The following is a 12,436-nucleotide window of genomic DNA, read 5'->3' as shown; positions in this document are numbered from 1 at the left end:
GCTGGCTATATCCCATTATAGCTGGGATCTTTGGGAAAATGAGATAAGCAGTAGAATTAAACAGATCAAACTGTCTTTTAAAAAAATGAAAGTTCTTCTATAGTAATACAACAGTAAACAGCCTATTATAGCTAAGAATGATGTCATTCCTGTTACCACCACCTGGATTGTTCTGTAAAATACAGGGGTATTTTTTCTACCATCACTTTAAGGTAATCGCAAGGAATTAAAAAGATACTGAATAAGCTGAGGTACCAAAGCTAAGAATTATTTTTTGGCCATGCCCACTGCATGCCAATCAAATCTGTGCCACAAGGTTCCATCAAGCCACAGCAGTTAACACCAGATCTTTAACCTGCTGCACCACCAGGGAACTCCAAGAATTTTTTTGAGAGGTCATGCAGTCTTTAGCAATTTAAAGAAGCATTTCACCAAGTAATTGCTATTTTACCAGGAAATTTCTCATCAAAATATGCTATCTTAACTGGAAGGGGGAAATTGAGACAGTCAATAAGTTACTATAAAAAAAGACCCAAAGAAAATGTTTAATGTGACAAACTTACCTTAAGAATAACTTTATCTTTTCCTAGTTGTTTAATTAACTCCCAAGGCCAAACACAAAAATAAAATATGGTAATCAAAATAACAGCAAATTCCAATAAAACTTATTTATCAACACAAAAATCAAACTGTTTTTAACAAAAGAAACAATTTTAACTTCAGGAATTTGGTCATAACTGATCACACAGGAAGAACCCAGGAAAAGTAAGGCTCAGACTCCCAAAACAATAATATCTCAATGAAGTCTTGCCCAACTGACAGTGCTTTTGTCCTGTCACTCCCAACAGCATCCTGACTCCTAACTGCACTGTGTCTGTGTTCTCACTAGCATGTAAACACCCAGAGAACAGGGCAAGTAGTAAAAATAAATCACTGTTCAAATGAACACCTATATAGTAGCATAGGAGTTTCCGTCATGGCTCAGCAGAAACAAATCTGACTAGTATCCCTGAGGATGAAGGTTCAATCCTGGCATCACTCAGTGGGTTAAGAATCCGGCGTTGCCATGAGCTGAGAGGTACAGGTCACAAATGTGGCTCGGATCTGGCATTGCTGTGGCTGTGGTGTAGGCCGGCAGCTACAACTGATTCAACCCCTAGCCTGGGAACCTCTGCATGCTGAAGTGTGGCCCTAAAAAGATTAAAAAAAAAAAAAAAAAAAGAATATATCGTAGCATGTTTCATTAATGACAACAAAAAACTGTCAATCAGGTCTGATCTGGATACATGCTACATTCTGAGCATTTCAGGGGAAAAAAAAATGCCATGAGAACATTACTATTTAAAGTTTTTTTTTAGGGCCGCACCCATGGCATGTGGAGGTTCCCAGGCTAGGGGTTGAATCGGAGCTACTGCTGCCAGCCTAAGCGACAGCCATGGCAACGCCAGATCTGAGCCGAGTCTGCGACCTCCACCACAGGTCACAGCAATGCTGGATCCTTAACCCACTGAACAAGGCCAAGGATCGAACCCACAACCTCATGGTTCCTAGGTAGGATTCATTTCCACTGCACCACAACAGGAATGCCACTATCTAAAGTTTTTATTAACGTAATAGCTTGGCCTTATTGCCACACCTCAAAAGGACCTTTCCTTAGTGTTTTAAAGCCTGGGGTCTACAAACAAGTAACAGAATACATAGAACTTTTTTTTTTTTTTTGGCCATACCGGAGGCATGCGGTAGTTTCCAGTCCAGGGATTTAACCCACACGGCAATTGTGACCGGAGCCACAGATCCTTAACCCACTGCACAACATAAGAGCTTCCTACATAGACATTTTTAGTCTTTTATTAGTCCAATAAGTTACAACTTACCTAACATCTGCAACCATTACCTCAACTAATATCAGTAGTGACTTCTTGCTTATCAGATGACCTGATGGACAGTTACATCTGATGACTGAGAAAATAATAACTTAAGAAATAGATTACCAGGAATTTCCCATGGCACAGAGGGTTAAGGACCTGGTGTTGCTGCAGCTGTGGCACAGGTAGCAAATTGGGCTCAGGGTCAATTCCTGGCCCAGCAACACCCACTTGCATGAGTGCAGCCAAAAAAAAAAAAGAAAGAAAAGAAATGGATTATCATTCAGTAGTGTACTGCATTGACAATACTTAAATAGGGTAAATCAGAAACCCTGACTGAATAGGAAGGGGGGGTTACAAAAGACAATTTGTCAATAACCGGGAAAATCTGACTGTGAACTTGTACAAGATATTACTATACATTATTAAATTATAATTATTAAATACATAATAATTATCCAGTTTTCTGGGTGTAATGTTTTTGTGGTTGTTTGTAAGAGAAGCTTTTTTTTTTTTTTTTTTTGTAAAGAAATACTTGCTAAGGAAATATTTAAGTGTCAAGATGTTTGCATTTCACTTTCAAAGCATTTGTCCTGGGAGTTCCCATTGTGGCGCAGTGGAAATGAACCTGACTACTATCTATGAGGATGTGGGTTTGATCTCTGGCCCTGCTCCATGGGTTAAGGATCCAGCATTGCCATAAGCTGTGGTATAGGTTGCAGACACAGCTTGGATCCCAAGTTGCTGTGGCTGTGGTATAGGCTGGCAGCTGTAGCTCCAATCTGACCCCTAGACTGGGAACTTCCATATGCCTTGGGTGGGGGCCAACAAAAAAGCGGAAAAAAAAAAAAGCCTCAAAAGATAATGTACAGGTGGGAGTTCCTGCTGTGGCACAGTAGAAATGAATCCGACTAGTAACTCTGAGGTTACAGGTTCGATCCCTGGCCTTGTTCAGTGGGTTAAGGATCTGGCGTAGTCATGAGCTGTGGTATAAGTCAAAGACACGGCTCAGGTCCAGTATTGCTGTGGCTATGATGTACGCTGGCAGCTGTGCTCCAATTCAATCCCTAGCCTGGGAACTTCCATATACCCCAGGTGCAGCCCTAAAAAGAAAAAAAAAAAGATAATGTATGAGAGTTCCCACTGGGGCACAATGGGATTGATGGTGTCTTGGGAGCACTGAGACAGGGGTTCAATCCCCAACCTGGCACAATGGGTTAAAGATTTGGCATTACCACAGCTGTGGCTTGGGTCAAGAATGAGGCTCAGGATCTGATCCCTGGCCTGGGAACTCCATATGCTACAGGGTGGCCAAAAATCGGGGGCGGGGGGGGGGGAGATGAGTGCAACATATATATAAAAAAAGTCAATGTGGCAAAATATTTAGTAACTCTAGGTCAAAGGTATACATTCAACTTGAAATCTTTTTTTCCCCTACCCACAGCCTATGGAAGTTCCTAGGCTAGGGGCCGAATCTGAGCTGCAGCTACAGGCCTATGCCACAGCAACAACAGATCCAAGCTGAATCTGCAACTTATGCTGCAGCTTGCAATCTATGCCGCAGTTTGCAGCAATGCTGCATCCTTAAGCCACAACCCATTTAGTGAGTCCAGGGATCAAACCAACATCCTCACTGAGACTACATCAGGTCCATAACCCGATGAGCCAAAATGGGAACTCCCTAAAAAATTGGAGGAATTCCTGCTGTGGAACAGTGGATTAAGAATCCAACTACAGGAGTTCCCGATTAATGAACCCAACTAGTATCCATGAGGAAGCGGGTTTGATCCCTGGCCTCAGTGGGCTAAGGATCCAGCATTGCCGTGAGCTGTGGTGTAGGTCGCAGATGCAGCTCGGATCTGATGCTGCTATAGCTGTGGTGTAGGCTGGCAGCTCTAGCTCTGATTCGACCCCAAGCCTGAGAACCTCCATATGCTGCAGGTGTGGCCCTAGAAAGACAAAAAAAATCCAACCATAGCAACTTGGATTGCTGCCCGGAGGAGGAGAGTTTGATCCCTGGCCCAGCGCGGTAGATTAAAAGGACCCAGTGTTGCTAAAGCTGTGGCTGGGAGTCAATCCCTGGCCTGGGAACTTCCATATGCTGCAGGTGCAGCCATTTAAAAAAGTTTTTTGGAAGAAACTGAACAGAAAAAAACCAAAACTGCGAAAAGGACAGGAAAACAATAAAGATCAAGCAAGTATAGGACTGGGATAGCAGAAATATATCCAAGATATCCATAATTACCATAAATGTGAATGGTCTCCATGCTCCAGTTAAAAGAGAAGTTGGCAGGTTGTATTAACAAAACAAAATCCAGCTGTGTGGTGTTCATAAAAAAATGTATCTAAAACACCCCACTGGACTTGCAGTACCAAATGAAATACCAAAATGTTAGCCAGGATGTGGAATTCTTACCCATCCAGCTTGAGAATTAAATTCCAGTGTATGCATGAATTAAACTCTTCCCTAGGCATCTAGACTAGTAGTTATGTAACATCCTCAAGAGAAGTGAAAAAACAGTTGCTCAACTTTCTGTGTTCTGTGGTTCAAATGAGGAGCCTAATTAAGAACAACTGTACCACACTATGGAAAAAAGTTTGGGATTACCTAGTAAAGTTACACATAGCCCACTCACAACCCAAAAATTCCACTCTCAGTTATATATAGCCTTAGGAAATTCGTTGTGGTTTTTTTTGCGGGGTTTTTTTGTGTGTCTTTTTAGGGCCGTACCCAAGGCATATGGAGATTCCCAGGCTAGAGGTTGAATGTGAGCTGTAGCTGCTGGCCTACACCACAGCCACAGCAACATGGGATCCGAGCCGAACCTGCAACCTATACCACAGCTCACGGCCAACGTCACATCCTTAACCCACTGAGGGAGGCCAGGGATCGCATCCTCATGGATACTAGTCATTCTTTAATCACTGAGCCATGAGGGGAACTCCCTAGTTTGTTTGTTTTGAGGAGGGGTACAAATGTTCACAAGGAGGCAAGTATAACTTGTAATTAAAACAAACTGAGGAGTTCCCCTCCTGGCTCAACAGTTAATGAATCTGACTAGCATCCATGAGGATGCAGATTCAATCCCTGGTCTTGCTCAGTGGGTTAAGGATCCAACACTGCCATGAGCTGTAGCATAGACTGCAGATGCGGCTTGGATCCCACGTTGCTATGGCTGTGGTGTAAGCCGGCAGCTACAGCTCCTATTGGATCCCTAGCTTGGGAACCTCCAAATGCCACAGGTGCAGCCTTTAAAAAAAAAAAAAAATGGAAATGAGACAAACATCCATCACTATAGAGTAAGACAAGGCGTATCCTCACAATGGAATGCCGTACTACTGAAAATGATCAAGAGGTGTAACAATCAACATGGATGAATCTAAAACATGTAAAAGAAGTATCAGGAAAATCACACAACCCCATTCAGATCAAGACTGAAATTGGCAATATTTAAATATATATTATTTACGGATATACAGGGAGTAAAAATTATTCTAAAAAATAATAGGCCCAAAATACAGGTAACGGTCACCCCTGGTGTGGAAAGTAACATAATGTCTTTTCTATCAAAGGAAATCTTGGTTACTCCACTTTGCTCTGGTTTCGGCTGAAACACCCCCTGCAACCCTCTTCCTCTTTACCTCTTTTCCCAGTAACAATTTGTTTCAATTAGCCAACAGGGAAGAATGTGCACCCTGACCTGACGAATGGGAAGGGGACAGGTAAATCACGTTCATTAGGGATAAATAGGGGAGGGTCCTTTGTTCGGTGCGCACGCTTTTTGGAGTACCCGCACCCTTCTGCAGAAGTAAAGAGCCTTGTCAAGATTTCTCCTTGTCCACCTGTCTCATTTTCCAACAATGACGACCCAAGCCAGAGTTATCTTAATTTCCAACACTGGGAAAGAGGAAAAAGTAATGCCTTGGGAGATGTAATTCACAAATGGGTTTTAGGTAGTATTAATGTTCCATTTCTTGGTTGGTCATTTTATTCTTTTTTTTTTTTAATTTGTCATTTTATTCTTGTTTTTGAAAACTCTACATGTGTTTTTCTACCAACTATACCTCCTTTGGTATGTATTCTGCTATCTTTCAATAAAAAACCAGTAAGTATGCAAATACTACAGCTGCCAGCCTATGACACAGGCACAGGAACTTGGGACTCCAGCCATGTCTGCAGCCCATGCTGCGGCCTGTGGCAATGCTGGATCTTTAACCCACTGAGCAAGGTCAGGGATCAAACCCAAATCGTCATGGATACTAGGATTGTTTTTGCTGCGCCACAGTGGTAACTCCTAAAACGTATTTTCTTACGTAAAACAGTGCCAGCCAGCCTGACCCAAAAGCCAACCTTAAAATGGAAATTTGCAAATTAGCTTGGGGGGGGAGGAACTGGTTTGGTCTAGAAGTCAACTTAAAGTTAGGCCTGTCAATTAATCCTAAAGGCAGGTTTTTTTTTTCCCTATACCCTAATTCAGTTAAATTTGTGGGTTTTTTTAAGCCCACATATTCTCTTGTTCATAATCTGATGATGACTAACATTATCAAATGAAAAATCTCACCCTTCAAAGAGCACACATTCCAGGTGGGGAGGCAAACACAATACAGGTAGCATTACACACCTTCCCCAGGCCCATCAGATTGCAAAGATATTTCAGGTTTGCATCTGCTGGCTTGGGAACCAGTACATTACAGTGGCAAACAAAGTCAGAGGGAATTTAACCTCCTCAGTTAAGAGTGTTGAGAGAGGGTTTTTTTTTGTCTTTTTCTTTTTAGGGCCGCACCTGCAGCATATGGAGGTTCCCAGGCTAGGAGCTAAATCAGAGCTGGCACTGCAGGGCTACACCACAGCCACACTGAATTCAAGCCGCATCTGCGACCTATACCACAGCTCACGGGAACACCAGATCCTTAACCCACTGAGCCAGGCCAGGGATCGGACCCACGTCCTCATGGATACCAGCTGTACTCTTAACACACTGAGCCACAACTGCAACTCAAAGAGTGGATTTGTTTGGCCAAGCCCATAGCATGACACAATGCCAGATCCTTAACCCACTGTGCCACTAAGGGAACTCCAAATGTATTTGGTATGGGAGTGAAGGGACAGAAGAAGGCAAGGGGTGGGAGGGAAATAAGAGAAAAAGAAAAATAAGAGGAAAACAGAAAGGAGTAGAAAGGAAGAAGGCAGAGAGGAAGACAGACACTATTAGCAAGAAGCAACTCTGAGCTTCCAAAAATCTTCACAGGTATATTTAGGACTGATTTGATGAGAATATTGAGACATGAAAAAATAAACAGTAAAGCACTAATGAAGTACTATTGAGCTGTGTATGCATAGCATAACTTTAAATAAGTTCCTATGTGACATCTTACTTAAAAATGTTACACAATAGCTACAGCAACAGATCTAAATCCAAATGAAATTCTCTCCTCTACAAACCTTTGAAAAATTTTTAAATTTTAGACCTAATCAATCAAATATATGTTCTAAGAGGGTTTTTTTGTTTGTTTTTTTGGGGTTTTTTTTCGGTCTTTTTAAGGTGGCACCTGTGGCATATGGAGGTTCCCAGGCTAGGGGTCCAATGGGAGCTGCAGATACTGGCCTACACCACAGCCACAGCAATGTGGTATCGAAGCCACATCTGTGATCTACACCTCAGCTCACAGCAATACTGGATCCTTAACCCACTGAGCAGGGCCAGGAACCAGTGTCCTCACAGAGCCTAGTCAGATTCAATTCCACTGAACCACGATGGGAATTCCCTTTTTTTTTTTTTTTTTTTTTTTTTTTTTTTTTTTTAAAGGGCCTCATCTGCAGCATAAATTCCCAGGCTAGGGGTTGGAACTGGAGCTGAGGCTGCTGGCCTACACCACAACCACAGAAGCACTAGATCTGAGTTGCATCTGCAACACATACCAAAACTTGCAGCAACACTGGATCATTAACCCACTGAGCAAGGCCAGTGATCGGACTCGCAAACTCAGGAACACTAGTTGGGTTCTTAACCCACTGAGACATAATGGGAACTCCCTAGGAGTTCTCTTATGGTGCAGTGGGTTAAGGATCTGGAGTTGTCACTGCAGGGGCTTGAGTCACTGCTGGGTCGATGCCGTGGTACAGTTCAATCCCTGGCCTGGGAACTTTAACATGCCACAGTTGTGGCCCGCCCCCCCAAAATTTTTTTTAAATATACGTTCTATGAGAGTTCCAAACAAAGAAAAACAAGCAACACATTCCTAACAATCTTTAAAAGTAGAACACTGCCTAGTTTTAAAAGAAACATTTACTACTTAGTCCAACCACATTTCAATAAATTAATCCCAAACAATTAATGGGGTTTCAATTTATGATTTTTTTTTTTTTAGGGCCACACCCGTGGCATAGGGAGGTTCCCAGGCTAGGGGTCCAATCAGAGCTACAGCTGCTGGCCTACACCACAGCCACAGCAAAGCCAGATCTAAGCCGCATCTGCAACCTACCCCACAGCTCACATTCCTGAGCGAGGCCAGGAATCAAACCCACAACCTCATGGTTCCTAGTTGGATTGTTTCCACTGTGCCACAACAGGAACTCCAACGGAGTTTCAATTTAAATGAGCTCTTAACTCCTGTATGACAACAAGTTATCTGAGAATTGAAACTCACTGTAGTATACATGCTACATCAGCCAGAAACTCACAAACCTGTTCTTCAAAACCTGGGCCAAGAAATTTCAAAACTAATTTACTTTCTTTAAAACGTACAAGACATGCAGCCTTTGAGAGAAACACTAACAAGAAAACTAAAAAAAAAGGAGTTCCTGTTGTGGCTAAGTGGTAAAAACCCAACTAGCATCCATGAGTATGTGGGTTCAATCCTTGTTCCTGCTCAGGGTGTTAAGGAACTGGTAGTGCTGTGAGCTGCGGTATAGGTCACAGATGCTGCTTGGATCTGGCATTGCTGTGACTGTGGTGCAGGCCAGCATCTGCAGCTCCAATTTGACCCCTAGCCTGGGAACTTCCATATGCCACAGATGGGGAAAAAAGACCAAAAAAAAAGTGGAAATTTCAGCATACACAGTTTGCATTATAACTGTCAAAACAAACCTAGCAAATTTAGTTCTTGGACTTAAGAAAAACAGGATTCCATTCCTAAATACTTATTTGATAGCTGGATCAAAAATAACTCAAAACCTACCACGGGTTTATAAGGCGATATTCCCTATATCCTTCTTGGCCTTACTTTGGTTACATCTCCACTCTCCACTTGGGGAAAGAGAAAACAGATACTTCTAAGATCTATTAGAAACCCACCATCTCAGCAGTCACCACCACCGATGCCATACTACTCAGCTTTTAAAGGACACTCCATACACTCAAAGTTAACAATTGAGAACTAACTGACCTATGGGCTGCCTCATAAGGAGAAATTTTTTAAATTTTGGTTAAAAGCAAATGAACCTGACAATCTGAATTCACGCAGATCGCTTCTTTTGAGCACATGCTAATCCTTTGTAAGACACACACACACACCCCAAAAAAAATCTTATAAATTTTTTTTTTTGCTTTTTTTAGGACCACACCTGTGGCATATGAAGTTCCCTAACTAGGAGTCCAAAGAGAGCTGCAGCTGACAGCTTATGCCATAGTCACAGCAATGCGGGATCTGAGCCGAAGTCTGCAACCTACACCACAACTCACGGCAATGCCTGATCCTTAACCCACTGATCGAGGCCAGGGATCAAACCTGCATCCTCATGGGTACTAAGATTCTTAACCCGCTGAGCCACAACAAGAATTCCCAAAATCTTTACAGTAAGTCATTAAAAAAAAAAAGGGCTGGGGAATCAACACTTCAATAATGGCTTCACTTCAGACTGCTTCAAACCTTCAAAACAGGTGTAAACTTTCTTTACATAGTTTATGCTTAAGTGAGTAGAGACAGCAACCAGTTCCCAGCAAAAAACAAGGGAGTCCTGAAATAAACCCATTCTCCTCCATGTTTCCCTACCATTTCTCCCTACACAGTACGAGTCACTCTGGCTAATACCAAGAGACACTCCTGGTGAGCACTGCACAGGCTACACCAGTTACCAGGAAAGGGAAGCAGAGGTGTTATTGTTGTTCCAGCCTGGTTCTAAAGGCAGCTCCATGTGACTAGTGCAGGCCCAGCCCACATTTAAAGAGAGAGGCAGAGTAAACCAGAGCAGCATGAAACAGGCAGGAGGGGCAATTACCACAACCCTTTCCCATGGCCTCATTCCCATGCCACCACTTCCAGTCATATTTCAATGATAACAAAAACCTCCTTTCTCTGAATCATATTCTGAATTATTGAAGGTCAGAAGCAATAAGGAAGCAAACGGACAAAAATCAGAGCTGTGGGAAACAAGTGGGCCAGGGTGCGGGGCCGGGGACATTGGGGTGGGGGGTGACTACTCAACATATATGTGAACTAGCCTTAAGGACGAAAAATCAGGAAGAACACACTGGAAGCAAGCCCAAGAGTAGTGTGGCGGAAACTAATCACGTCTGCCCTATGGTAAGACAAGGCTTCAGAGCAATGGGAGGATAGCCCTAACTTAGGGGCTCTACAGGCAGGTTAGAGATTCGGGTGCACTGGAAGACCATAACATCTCCAGAGAGTGGAATTTATCCCTTCCTGAGACAGACACCACCCCAAGAGAGTCACCCAATCCCCTCTGTAGGAGAGCTTAAGTATTAATATTCACCTTCCTTCCACTTCCATTAGACAAACTGACACTAAAAATTAAGAATGCACAATTTCTGGTGAAAAGCGAGGATTAGACTACTCACATATCCCTTGGTCTTAAAAGTACTATCATAATCGAAGCGAAAATATAAAATTACATTCACCCAAAAAATGAATTGTATGCCCTTTATCAGATAAAAGATGATCTCTGGACACCTTATGGAGACCTTCAAAACTCTCAATTATTCAGACGCACAAGAGCTGAAGAAAGTAAGCCTAAATACTAGTAGAGACATCTTGGATACAAGTAGAAACAATATCCAACAGAGGTGGAAGTAAACTACCGGATTATGTCAAACAGGAAATAACAGGAATGATGATGGAATCACGCAATCAACTCCCAGAGAGAACAAGGATGAGACCAGAGTGGTGAGAACAGTGGTGGCACGTGAGGTGCGAGGACAACTAATTAGACTGAAAACCCTGGGGGAAAAGTGGAAAGCCAAGTGAAAAGTGATTCAGCGGCAAAGAAAACTGAGATGCAATGCACCAATGGAAGAGTAACATTTTGAATAGTATTCTAAGAGTGCTTTAGTTTACAAAGCTCTTGCAAACCTACACTAAAGAACAACTGTGACACGGCCAGACTACAGGAACTGGGAACGTGGAGGAAAACTGAGTCCTAAGTGTCTGACACCAAAACCTTCCCGAATGAAGAGGAGAAGTGGAACTGCACTAGCCTCTGGGTAGCCGGGAAAGGCGAGAGAGCGCAGAAGTAAGGCTCTGAAATATCTAGTCCCAGGTCTAGCGACAGGCATGAAAACGGAAAAGTGGTCGGTCGGCGACAGCGTGGCGCGGGAGCTCCAGCGGACAGGCAAGGGAGGGACAACGGTGGGAGAGAAAACCACACCCTCCAGGGCAGAAACCCGACCGGGGGGAGGGGAAGGCGCCCCCTGGGGCTGGGTGGGGCCGGGACGACAAGCGTTGGGGTAGGCAGGAAGGAGCCCCGGACAACCCGCGGGAGAGAGGAAGGACTGCACCAGGCCTGGGCAAACTGAGGACGCGTGAAACCAGCGAGGGAAGCTCGGCCCGCTTTCACGGGTGGGCGCTGGGGCACTATGAAGAAGGTTGGAGAAAAGAAGAACAGAAGCCAGGACTACCGGGCGCAAGCTGCAGAGCTCAGGGACCTGGACCGGGGAAGGTGAGAGAAGGTGCCAATTACCGCTGCTGCTCTCGCTGGACTCGGGACCCGCTGCTGCTGCTGCCGCTGCCGCTGCCGCTTGCCGCTGCCGCTGCCGCCGCCGCCGCCGCCGCTCGTTACCTGCCAATGTGCCTCTTACAAAGCGGCGGCGGCGGCAGAGGCTGCTCGGCCCGTCACGTGACCTCTACGTCATGGGCGAAGGAGGAGCCACTACAAGTCGCTCGCCCGCGGCTCGTCATCAACCCGCCCACAGAGCGCGTCGCTCTCACTAACCAACCCCCCGTCATGCCCTCCAGACTGGGCCAGCATGGTTGAGGCAGGGGGAGGCACGCAGATGGAGCCAACAAGGGCGAGTTTACGCAGTTTCTCGTACTCGGAGTTGTTAGGGACGTGCTAGCTCCCGCCTCCAGGAAGCCCACAAGTGCAGCTCGTTGTCGCGCTGTGATGACCTCACAAGGCACCACAGGTCGCTGCCTTGCGGCCGCCTTCCTCTCATCACGTGAAGTGGTCCAACCACTCAAGAAGACCCTAGCCTGCCAAGCGTTGCGCCAGGGCACTACGATTCTCAACTTGCTGCACAGCAAAGCCATCTACCACCACATCCTTTCCCTCGTGGCTTCATGGATGGTGCGGCTGTGACTTCGGACCGAGGGAAGGCCGAGACGGAAAGCGGACA

The 12,436-nt window shown here is 44.6% G+C and overlaps 1 protein-coding gene across 6 annotated transcripts in view; it reads right to left on the bottom strand.

The window, feature by feature from the left end:
- The window catches only part of UBAP2 (ubiquitin associated protein 2), a 141,554-nt gene extending 129,357 nt beyond the window's left edge, over positions 1-12,197 (bottom strand). For 2 of the 6 annotated variants that reach the window (XM_021064690.1, XM_021064692.1), the window contains exon 1: positions 11,782-11,927. The gene's annotated coding sequence lies outside the window, so the exon portion shown is untranslated. Of the gene's footprint in view, positions 1-11,719; positions 11,744-11,781 lie in introns of those variants that run through there. The other 4 variants (XR_002336317.1, XM_021064693.1, XM_005668066.3 and 1 more) reach the window with 4 other exon arrangements.

The sequence above is a fragment of the Sus scrofa genome, chromosome 10 (assembly GCF_000003025.6).
Source record: "Sus scrofa isolate TJ Tabasco breed Duroc chromosome 10, Sscrofa11.1, whole genome shotgun sequence".
NCBI classification, from domain to species: domain Eukaryota; kingdom Metazoa; phylum Chordata; class Mammalia; order Artiodactyla; family Suidae; genus Sus; species Sus scrofa.
This window is presented reverse-complemented; position numbering and strand designations above follow the sequence as displayed.